We start from the raw sequence: 12,882 nt of genomic DNA on the forward strand, positions 1-12,882 counted from the left end.
TTAAGGGCAGCTTCATATGCTCCTCAAACCTGGGCGTAATAAAAAAAAAAAAAGATTTTGGAAGATTGTAAGACCCTAGGAAAAGCTTCTCAAGAGAGGGAAATGAACGCCTTAGGACATTCACGTTGCAGATGCGTAACTTACAAAAAAAAAAATAAGGGACCAGAAAGGAGACACAGGTAGGTTCATTGACTAGACAAAATACCTATTCCTCAGTGAAGTTGAGGAGGGAAACAAAAGAAGCACCAAAAACATGTCGGCAACGTTCTAAGCACAAAAGAATGGCAACAGTTTTCTTTGGCCGAACGGATCAAAAGCGCCTAATTTTATCAGTCTTTAGACGTGAATTCATTCATCTTAATTGCGTGGTCTCTAACATTAGGCCTAAGAAGTATGAAAGAGGAGAGAGATTTGATTAAAATTCCAACAGCCGAATCAGCTGTTTCATAGGACACCAGTTTCTGTCTTCTAAAAACCTAATTATCACGCGCCAAGTAAATTTTTTTGCTACCGGAAATTTAAGTATTCACTATTATTATTATTATTATTATTATTATTATTATTATTATTATTATTATTATTATTATTATGCGCATAATTTTGTATGCACTAAACAAAGGCAGTAAGTTACTAAGTAAGTTTCCACGAGTTATCGAAAACTTTAAAAGTGATGAAATGAACATTAATCCGTTCATGAACTCGATGTGATACTGGCGGGCTATTTTCAGGAAAGTTAAAATAATACAAACTCTATTAACGTCACATGCATGAAGCCAAAATTTTTTTTGATTAGTTATGGATTTATAATTGACATAGACTTGTGATTTAAGGTCATCCAGTAGCATTGAATATTATACTCACATTTTTTTGGAACAATCCAGGATGGTCAGAAACTTGCCAAACAAATTTCTATAAAATGGGAAGCATATACACGTATTTAACGAAAAGTTAAAAACGCTGTTGTACAGGTAACGTAACAGATGACGCGCATAAATATTAGCATATCATGTACCATAAATTTATATATAAATCATCATTAGTGAAACTCTCTGTTGTTCTCGGTAAATACCAGTAGAGACAAAACACGACGAAATCCTCCTTAAGCTAGAAGACAATCCCATCCCAATATTGTTCTTCAGCTCAGCGCTGCCAAGAACGTATCGCAGATATGTCGAGGAAACGGTAATCACTTTGGTGTCGCCTGATAACATACCTGTAAGCGTCCATCACATACCCATAACCTTCTTTCATCTTCCAAGTAAATAAAAACAATAAAGTAATGAACATTCACGCCTTTCCTGCAAGGCAGTGAGGAAGATTCAGCGCATTAAAAGCGATCGGAAATAAAACTTGTAACACACCGCTTAGAGGTCTGAAGCCAAGAGCATTGGGTGAAAGGCCTTAGAGCCACTGGATTGAATGAGTGAGAAAAGCAGTGTGCGTCAGCACAGAGAAGTAACAGAGTAGAATTAATTTTTTTGTTAAGGGCTTCTGGAATTTAACTTTATGCACGACGATAAATAAATAAACTTAGTATCATTTTTTCCTATTAATTAGAAATATTTGGCCTTATTAGTTGTTACCCTAGCAAACTGTATTGGAACTCACTTTTTTGAAGACTTAAAATTTCCAACTTTTACTGATAAGGTTTCCTGAAATTTTGATCAGATACTGTTTATTGTAATCGATTTTATGCAGATCCTTATGGCGAAGGTTTTGAAAGGTGAGACCGCAGAAAGCTAAGATTCATGAGTCTTTGTCTAGTGAGATCATATTGCAAATGAGGAAGTTACCGAGATGCAGCGTCTAGCGGCTGGAAAACATAGATCTCCCCGAGATCGAGATGGACTGTACATGTGGTGAGACGGGGTGAGGGACAGTTAGCCTGTTAGGAAGAAAAGTAAACAGTGACACAGAATGAATGATTGACTGCCTCAACTATATGGGAACTTTGGTAGAACATAAGAGAGGGAGACGCCGGAGAGACTCATTTCACGTCTAACCTTCTGAAGGGAAAATCTGGCGTGGACTCGTAAACATGATGAATTACGTACATCCTCCCGAGCTACGTAATTACGGAACAGTGTGAATCTGTCCTTTTTTTTCGTTCATAAAACCACAAAGTTTTCGCTGTATTAGCATCAGAACTGAGTATGGGAGTGTGTTACATGAACACATTTCGATTCCGGTGCATGGTGTATATCCTAACATTGTACTCTACACTTCGGCTGTCGCTTCTCTCTCGCTCTGTAAGAGGAAGTACATCTTCCCAACATTTGTTCAGGTTGTTTGTGATGCAAATTTACAAACTCAAACCTTTCGGACTTGAGTACGTAAGCAAACTCTCCCGAAAATCATGCGAATGTTTAGTTTGGTTGGATTCCTTTTCAGGAAAACCAAACATTTATGCTACGAAAGATTTTGAATTTATATCAGTTGGAAAAGGACTAGCTTGATTAGCAAATAGTGACCAATATTAAGAAATTATTCTTATTGATGTTTCATATACATTACAAAGTTGCATCATGTTTCATGTTTCTGTATCACACTATAAAAGAATTTATGCACAAGCTCACGAAGGAAAGGATAACATAGCTATCAGAAATATTTAAGCTACAAAGAAATCTTACTATATCCCCCCCCACAATCAAATCAACATTTTACAGTAAATCTACAATTGATAAGAGAGAGACAGAGACAGAGAGAGAGAGAGACTTGTGGTAATTTGAAAGACACTCAGCTAGCAATTCACAAAGGCTTTTCCACTCTTGCCTATAGAGAAAGAGGAGGAGGGAACTCGACTGAGGTACAACCCTGAACTTCTTCCTGGAACGGAAGTCCTTTGAAAGAATCAGATGACGCTGTTCACTTCTTGCTTATGGAATTAACGATTTTTTTCCGCCCAAACACTTCAACCTTTCAGGCCAGGTTTTCTACCAGACTTATTTGAAAAGGGCCAAGAAAACTGATTGACTTTGGTTGTTAGCGTTCAACGATCAAAGGCAGGTTAATCCAGCTCTTCCAATTTAAAAATCACATGGAAATATACAGAGCATCAAAGGATTAAAGGACTAAATTGGAAGGCGAATAAAAAGCCTTCGCTGAAAAGAGAATGGGGACGGATTTTCGTCAAAGTGGAGAGAGAAATTCGAGCTTTTGCCTAGAGATTTTTTGATGCCTAAACTCCAACATTTGGCGCTGACAGATTGACTCGAAATGTCTCAGGCATCGTAACATGTCATTAAAAAGTTAATATAGATGAAATATCCATTCCGTGGTGCAATTCTGTAATACAGATTGAAATGTCAATAAGAGTAATTTCTTGAATATTGGTCTTTATGTGCTAATCAAAATATTCCTTTTCAAACTAAATATTTTCAGTCTTGCGTCACAGCCAGTATTCAAATTAAAATACTTCATACTTCACTGAAGAATAGTGTACTGCAATCATTTTACAAATAATATTTAACAGCTTTAGGGCGATGATGTGTGCAATTGGAAAAAAAGATATTTGTGAGTAATTAAAACCAATATGGTACTTGGGATGGCAGAGGGCAGGACGAGGAGAGAGGATTGGCTAAACGACTCTCTAATACGGTTCCCGTTTAGGATTCAATATTAGAGAAGGATGAGTAAGAAAAATATGTGAAAATATATCTTGCATACCACTGAGGGGAACGAGAGGACTGGGAAGAGAAAAGTAAAAGGTGTATGGGAGTACAAACGCAGGTGGAGCATTGCACAGCAAGGAAATTCATGGTGGTTATAATTACAGGAGCCCGAAATTGTGAGTTTAGTTATCCTGACAAATGCATAGTGCCTACCTAAGAGGAGGAGGAGCTGGATTTCTAACTATTGTCGCAGTGGAATAGTGGCTGAAATGATATTTGCTGGACGAGAGCGAATTTTTTAATAAGGCTCTTTGGTTTGACGCATTGTAGGCGATCTATTCCAGTCATAAAGAACATCAAGAAAATTGGTAAAAACTTTGAAATCACTAAGATGAAATGAAGTACTCGATGAAAGAGAACATTGAACTCTTCAACAACAGGTCTTGCAATCCAAACAGTGTAATCACTCACTGCTACCCAACTCTTGAGTTTGAATGTACAGAGAGATAATCAAAGAGAAGTTAGATTTCATTATCATCATGAATTACTGGAAGGCGCAGTAGAAATGGACGCATGCAGATTCTTTTGTGGTGGCACAGACTGAATTATTACACGTTTTCCCCCGGGGACAGCCTTAGTAATCAGAGAAGGGTAATGATTAAGATTAATTAAGAACGACGTGTTGATTGTGAGCTGACGACTGCAAGAGGCGTGGATGTATAAAACACCGTTATATGGTAGGTAATTAATAGGTAAGTGACGAATGCTTAAATAATGAGAAGCTCCGGGAAGAACCCCACGGGAGATCTTGGAAACGTTGTGATGTTCGCCTACTAACAACAATAAATATTACGAAATTAGGTGGAAAACTGGATATTGGGTTATTGAGAGAAATCGTACAGGACCTTAGCCGATTAAGCCTTATGGCAATATTTCAAGGGGTCAGGGATATATATATATAAAAAAACATTCTCCCTATAACAACATTTGATGCTATTCAGTTTTTGTGATTTATGCCGTGAATGAAACGCCTATCTGTATCCGCCAATTCAAATTTAGCCTGCCTCAGGCGTCGGTTATTAAGTTAACTTTATAACTATTTGTGTTGCTTTGTAATCAAATAAAAATGTAGGGCTACCACTACAAAAAAAATATAAAGCGATACTAAAAAAGGTTCCTGCAGCGTTAAGCTTCTATTTTTCGGTACCCCTTTATTTCCTATTGTTTTTTCAATTGTTGGCGAAATACAAGAAATTAGTTTCCCTTTCCGTTCATTTTGGCAGACAACAAAACGAAAACAACAAGTAATCAAACAGAAAGGTGAAACCCGCCGTGGTTTCTTTGTTAGAATACAAAGGCTGTTAACCTTCCTGTGCTCGCAGATGCATTTAATATATCTACCAAAGATACGGGAAAATAAGCAGTGCGAGAGCCAAAGTGAAAGTAATGAATAAATAAAAGATTTGTCTTCCGGGTAAGTTTTGAGATATTTCGTCCGAGAATTTTTTTACGCCATCCACAGGAGCTTACACGATCTCTGAAAGTTTTCCTCGTTCATCCATTTTCTTGCTCTCAACATTTTGGAGGTAAAGGAAACAATAACTTTCCACGAGAAAGAGACGAGATTTTTCATATTTTGCTAAAAATTGCTTTTAAACTCTTCATAACGGAAATAGATGTCTGTAATGCGCTGGTTGTCGGAGACGATATTCTACTTCAGAGTTCGAAAACGCCTTGTCTGAGCTCTCCATGAGTTGAAACGCCCTCAAATTGTTTACTGGAATGTCTACGCATTTTTCCCCGTGGTTACAAATCTTTTACCAAATGGATCAGGGAAAGGCTTCCAATAAAAATAATACGCCAAACCCTTGCTTACTCCAAGTATGATATTTGATCTATTCAGAAGTAGGCTCATATGACACATTTGTTGGTCTAAAAAGAAAAATCATTATAGATGGTACTAAAGTTTCCCGACGGCTCCCCTCTACCTACATTTCATGGTGCCCTCTCGTTTTCTTCTTTCCCCTCGATTCCTTATATCCTAAATTCGCTCAACTTTTAACCGTCTGTCTTCAGTGTTCACTTCTCCTTTCAACCGAACTGCGTTATATTAATAATGATAAAAATGATAGTAATAATCTACCAAGACTAAATGCATTGGGATGCATCAAGGTGGCAGCTTCTTTTCCTCTTCATGTTATTCATCCCTGCATCATTTCCTTCATTCATTGGCTGTTGTGACAACCTTTAGTAACACACCCTTCTTGAGTTTACCGTTTTTATCTATATGTTTTGTTATGCTTCTCTTCACTTTATTAAACTTATGATAGTATTATAAAATTAGTATTCTACACATGAAGACGTTGCTACCCTTAGGATTTTACATAATTCACAATCATTTTTATCGTCGCGAAAAGCAAAGGGCCTCAGTGCAATTCCGCCGCTCATATCTTTCCTTTGCTTTATCTTCTGCAAATCTTAAATCATCTCCAGCCTCTCTTCTCATAGTTTTCATCCAGGTAGTCCTGGGTCTTCAACTCTTTTGGTGTCCAAAGGGGCATAACGGAGATTGAATCAACATAGATGCACGTTAAGACTATATACAAATATTTACTTAACTAGCGAGTGATGTAAAATGTAACGTTGGAAAATTTTGTAATTATCCGTTAATAACAGTTTTTGAGCAACCTTTTTTCATGTTTTATTTTCAAACAGGACCAGAAGAAAAGTCAACTGGAACCAGTGCATAACCAAATTCCTACCGGCTCATGCTGTTGTTTCGCTGGAGGGTGAGTATTTGTAAAATTATATATTTATTGGTTGTCCTTAACATTGAATATTGTTAAATAATTAGAATACATACATACATACATACATACATACATACATACAGCAGATCATTTGTAGGTGAAGGCTCCAGTTCGTTACTAGAAGGGTTTGTTTTATTACTGTACAAATTCCGGGCAACCTTCCTTGACACTCAAGCCTCGTTTTCTGTTATTCAGACCCAAACCATGGAAGTACCCTACCGTTATTGGTCCGACATACAGTAGTCTACTCTCCATTAAAGGGACCGCGAGTCATCGTTTTTCTCAAATATCTTTCAAACTAAGTATTTGATCGAAATGGTAACTTGACCCAGTGTACAAGACACCTCCCGCTAATTTTTGGTAATATAGTGCATTGTCAAGTGGTTTCGGTTAAGACGTTTACTCTTGACTTACATGGGGTTGCCAAGCGTCGCCAAACTATGCATTCCAACGTCGTTTATCCCCATCCCGTCCCTCCCTCTCCCTTCCCCCTCCTCATTTCTGCCTCAACCCACTTTCCTGGCCTCCCCATTTCCGCCCCCCCCCCTTCCTCCTTTCTGTCTGTGGGATAGCGGACGTTCGATTGCGTAGGTTAGACCTGCTGACTCATGCGGCTTTGTCTTTAAAAGTCAAGAATAAACGCCTTAACTTACACCATTTGACAATGCACTATATTACCAAACGTTAGCTGGAGGTGTCTTGTACACTGTGTTAAAGTACCATTCCGATCAAATAATTAGTTTGAAAGATATTTAAGAAAAACGATGATTCGCTGTCCCTGAAATTGACAGTAGGTTTTAAGTCCTTTACTTCTTGTTACATTCTGATACGCGTTCTTCTTTTTCGGCCATTTATGATTTGAGATTGTATTACATTTTAGCATGCAATGATTTACTGATCAGTTTGTTTGAATTTTATAAACTTTTTGTTTTTTGGTGTTATTTTCAATTTTCACTTGTGGGAATTCCGTCACCTGAGGGTTAACGGTGAAATGATTGACGGTAAAATTATTTTCCCTTGTGTCTGTTCCAGAAAATTGATTAATAATAATGGATAGCGATATTTTACAGTATGTTGGCTTACAATTCTTTTCGATATACTTGAAAATCAAATATATATTATTATATTATTATTATTATTATTATTATTATTATTATTATTATTATTGGCTATCACTGTCTATCCAGACGGGTGGTTTATAGTGTGGGGTTCCGGTTGCATCCTGTTTCCTTAGGAGTCCGTCACTATTCCTACGACGTGTGCTGTTTCTAATAGCACACTCTCATGAATGAGTCCTGGAGTTACTTTGGCTTCCAATTTATGTTTAAATTTCTCTACAGAGATTTTGGTATTGTTCTTAGAGCTTCGATGGTTATGGGCACTACCTCCAATAGCATATCCCTTGGCCTTTTCAGTTCACTCTGCAAGTCTTGGTACTTTTTTGTTTGCTGTCTCTCTGTAAATGATACTTTGGTTTTGGTTTCGTCGATCAGAGTCAGACCTGGTCGAAAAGCTTGTATCACCTTGACCGTCCTGATACTGTAGTCTTACATCAAGTTCGCCTGCTTGTATTTCATTACTCCCTCCGGTTGGTGTTCGTCCCACTGGCCTTTGCATGCTGTCTGATATTTCTTGTATAGACTATATAGTTTTTAGTCCCCTCTTTTACATTGCACATCCTACGCTTGGTTCCGTCTATTGCCCTTTGTATGTATTTGGATGATTCTTGGGCCTGATCTTGTGCTATTCCTTGTTTTTCTTGAGTTACCCCCTATTGAGTTACCCCCTATATAGGGTGTCAAGAAAATAGCCTAATTTGGAAGGATTTGAGTCTGATAACTGTATTTGGAATTAAAAACTTTATGAGACCATGGTAACGTTTTGAATTGTTTTTCGAATATTACGAGTCTTGCAGTTTGATAAGGTGTTATGAGACGAAATTCAGGTATCATTGTTCTAACACTAACCTTGGTTTCTTTCTGTACAAAATATCACAGTTTCTAGCAAAAGAGAGAGAGAGAGAGAGAGAGTCATAATTGTGGAAATCTCCATATTAATAAGGTGTTATGAGACGAAATGCAGGTATCATTGTTCTAACACTAAACTTGGTTTCTTTCTGTACAAAATATCACAGTTTCCAGCAAAGAGAGAGAGAGAGAGAGAGAGAGAGAGAGAGAGAGAGAGAGAGAGAGAGAGAGAGAGAGAGAGAGAGAGAGTCATAATTGTGGAAATCTCCATATTATTATGCAAGTTTAGGTCTCTCTAGCCCGTCACATGAAAAGATGTCTAAAAATACCACATGAAAATGTGGCTCCGAGTAGGTCACAGAAGCTGTCTTGACCTTAGTAAGCTTCAAAGCATCCATTTTAGCCTTAAGTCAATAAGATAGATAAGTGTATGTAATAAATAAAAAAAAATAATTCTAGGTTAGCTTTGGAAAGAACAATGCCTCCCAGTGTTACGACAACTTTGTCACAAAGACTTTACTGTGCCTTCGATAAATCCCTTTTTCATTTTTTTATTCATATATATATATAAATATATATACATATATATAATTTTTTTTTTCAAACTGTATCTCGCTAATAATACCTGGCGGCTTTCATTGTATATTGTATGTTGGAGACGGAGGGAAAACTGACACATCAGTAGTGTCGTTTCCTTTAATGCTCCATTTTATTCTGTTCCTTTTGATCAGGAATAGAGACCGGGCATGTCAGTGTCACATCAGGAGTTCTGTTCCAGCTTCAGTAGATTTAAAGATATTTTATTGAAAGCATAGCATTAGCAGATTGCATTTAGTTAATAATGAAATATCACCTCGATCAGTGACCTGAATATTTCACTCCGGAATCATGTTATTGTTTCGTGCTTCCATTAAAAACGTATGAAGCAAAAAAGCTCCGTAATCAGACAATGGAAATTAATTTGCTAAATATAGATCGTTTTGGAAAATGAACTCAGAATAGAGAATGGCTTCAATATCAACAGAAACAAACTTGTATATTTGTTCTTATTCTGTGCTTTTGTGAAACGCCAAAGACCATTGGCTTATGTGTCCGAATGGATGCAAGTGAATGTCATAAGAACTAAGTGAAATGACATCGACATTGAAATGTCAGGGTTCGGATCCTCCATCACAAAATGAAGAGAAAATGAACAGAATGGGTAGAGGCTTTTAGCGTGTGTCATTTATTTTTCCTGTTTTGTTATCAAAACGAAAGTCATAGAAAAATTAAAGACAAAATAATCCAGTTATTTGTTCTTTCTCTCTCTCTCTCTCTCTCTCTCTCTCTCTCTCTCTCTCTCTCTCTCTCTCTCTCTCTCTCTCACATATTTACAACTTTTCGAACTGGAGGTATTGAAACGCTACGTCACTTTATTTAAGGTATAATACTACTTCGTATGTCAGAGTTCCGTTTCAGAAGTCCTTTTCTCCTGATATCCATCTTGCTTTTATTTCAGTTTTGTGTTAAAAGCAAATATGCTTTACTATGCATTATACTATTAGAATTTTACAGTCGTTGCATTATCATCATCATCATCATTATCATCATGAAAAGTTTGTCGGAAGAGACGTGGAATTGGTCTTAACCCCTGCCCTCCAACCTCACTATTTTTATGGGCCTTCCCACTGGTCAGCTAAAAAGATAGCCTCTAAATATGCAGAAACGTCGTAGATTGCTTAGTTGAAATGTTTATTTCTCTAGTGGCGTTTGCTGTAGCCACAAACACAAATTTACCAAAATCGGAACTTTTATGAGGCTCGCACACGGCCTTTCATTGCGAGGAAACTAAGACTACAGTTCCTGGAAACGCGCTTTTGGTGTTTCTTCTCTATCTTATAGACATGAGAAAAGCTGTGGACATTATCTGGTGGGGCGGTGCACCGGATAAATATATGAAGGTCCTGGGAAAAAGACGCCGCAGGTTTTCCATATTCTCTGCTTCAACTTTTGGGATGTGTGAAGTTTGGAAGTCTTTTTTCATGAATACGGAAATTTTTGTTTGTGTGCAAGGAACGATCCTAAATTCTGAGTTTTCAGAATTGAGCGTTTAGTCTCTTGATGTTGAAGAGAAGAGGAAAGGAAAGCTATTTATCGCAACCAAATATCGTACACTGGCACATCTGCTGGATTTTCTGAAATGGGGTTACACAATTGTGTCTCTCAGTTGTCCTCTTTAATATCAAAGCAACATCTACCTCATGTCGACTCAGTAAACTATTTTTCTTTCGGTTCTGTGCTTCGTATATCACATTGTTTTGGGATATCTGCTGTTATCGAGTTTCCACAAGGCTTCGGTTCCTTTAAAAAACTATTCTTTCTTGGAAGTATTGCAGTACAAGGTTGATAATTCTATCTCTACAAATACTCTGCAAGACAACCTGCCATTGTCAGAGTAATATCAGAAATATATTTAAAAACCAAACGAGGATCCAAATTCAAATAATTCTTTTACTTAACCTTACCTGGCGTATGGTGAGAAAAATTACAACCTTACCTGGCGTATGGTGAGAAAAATTACCGAGTTTGTAATATAAATCAAGAAGATACATAACACTTTAACTCTTGCTATCCCATTATCATATATACAGAGCTCTGGATTTTTCTGAATTCATATTTCCAGCTCGCAGAGACCAAAACAAGGGTTTCGTTATCTAGATAATAACGAAGCGCATGAGTTGGTATTGATGAGGAAAATGTCGTCCCGTGTACCAAACGTAACAGTGACAGTGAATCAGGCGGACAGCAAATCAAGGAAGAATCGTCCTTTGAAAGCCTTTGATGTCATCAGTCCGTATTTGTCTGTCCAGAATATTTGTAATAAATAAATAGAGATATTATGCTTCATCCGGCAACATCAAATAGGGCTTTCCAAAGCAAATATATCCTGGGGTTCAGATTAGATAAATAAAGGTTTTAGCAGTACAGTTCCTTTTCCCTCAGCATTTGAGGTCTTTTTAAGTTCAGTAGTGTTTGATTCTTCACCACGAATGTTATTCAGTATTTGTACTTGTGTGATTGTGGTGGAGAGAGAGAGAGAGAGAGAGAGAGAGAGAGAGAGAGAGAGAGAGAGAGAGAGAGAGAGAGAGAATTTGCGTAATGATAACCTTTCCACACCCATATTTTAAGGTAAAAGGGAAACATACCAGCTCTCGTGGGAACTCAGTTAATGTCAGTTGCACACACATTATATATATATATATATATATATATATATATATATATATATATATATATATATATATATATATATTCTCTCTCTTTCTTCTTTCTTCTCTTTCTTCTTCTCTCTCTCTCTCTCTCTCTCTCCTCCATAATCACATAAGTACACCTTCTGAGTCAACCCTCAAAAAAGGAAATTGATGGAGAGTATATTTCTTACACATTATATATATATATATATATATATATATATATATATATATATATATATATATATATAAATTAATTGCAAATATTAAGCCACAAATATTGTTTGATATCGAATCCACTCAACCTTTGAATAATTACAGCCAAGGGAAATTATAATTCATAAGTGTATCTTCCTTGGCGGGATTCGAACCGTTGCCTAGTTTAGACAGTGGCTTTGACCATTGAGCCATGAAGAGAGAATCCTGCCGGAGATGAAGCACTTATCAATTTTATAGTTCTCTTTGGTTGTAAGTTAGTCCTGAGGTATAGTGAATTGATATTAAACGATATTTGCAACTTAATATTCATATTAAAAGAAGAAAGAGTTAATAAGTGACAAAGTCATACATTTGAATATATATATATATATATATATATATATATATAGTATATATATATATATATATATATATATATATAGAGAGATGAGTATATATATATATATATATATATAGAGAGAGAGAGAAAAGAGAGAGAGTGAGAGAGAGAGAGACATACACATATATTTATATATATACGTGTGTCTGTGCGCATGTATGTTTGTATATGTGTTTGTATATATGTATATATATATATATATATATATATATATATATATATATATATATATATATATATATATATATATATAATGTGTGTGTGTGGAGAGAGTAAAAGAAAAAGTTCATCCTGCACCAGCTCCAAAAGGTGTACGTGTGTGACAGTGGTGGAGAAAGAGAGAGAACGACGCAATTTGCATAATGATAAACTTTCCACATACATATTTTAAGGTAAAGGGAAAACATGCCAGCTCCCGCGGGAACTCGCAATTAATGTCAGTTACATATTCATAACATTTGGACAAACTGCGGCATTTTGACCAACATTTATTCCAAAGTTTGAAATCAGCTTGTATGTAATTATTATATATAATAATTTTGATGCCTCATCGGGATATCTTGGTTTATGCTTTATTTCAGAGTAAAATTGATCTCATAGGTGTATTCAGATCTCTAAGTGTTAAATGGATAGGGATAGGGCACTGGGTTTGCATTAAGAAGCTAT

The 12,882-nt window shown here is 36.4% G+C and overlaps 1 protein-coding gene across 1 annotated transcript in view; it reads left to right on the plus strand.

Moving 5' to 3' along the window:
• barc (RRM1_TatSF1_like and RRM2_TatSF1_like domain-containing protein barc) overlaps positions 1–12,882 on the plus strand; it is a 364,827-nt gene that overhangs the window by 171,115 nt on the left and 180,830 nt on the right. Inside the window, exon 2 of the mRNA XM_067098896.1 lies at positions 6,327–6,400. The gene's annotated coding sequence lies outside the window, so the exon portion shown is untranslated. The remainder of the gene's footprint in view (positions 1–6,326; positions 6,401–12,882) is intronic.

This window comes from Macrobrachium rosenbergii, chromosome 55, assembly GCF_040412425.1.
Source record: "Macrobrachium rosenbergii isolate ZJJX-2024 chromosome 55, ASM4041242v1, whole genome shotgun sequence".
Classification (NCBI taxonomy): Eukaryota; Metazoa; Arthropoda; class Malacostraca; order Decapoda; family Palaemonidae; genus Macrobrachium; species Macrobrachium rosenbergii.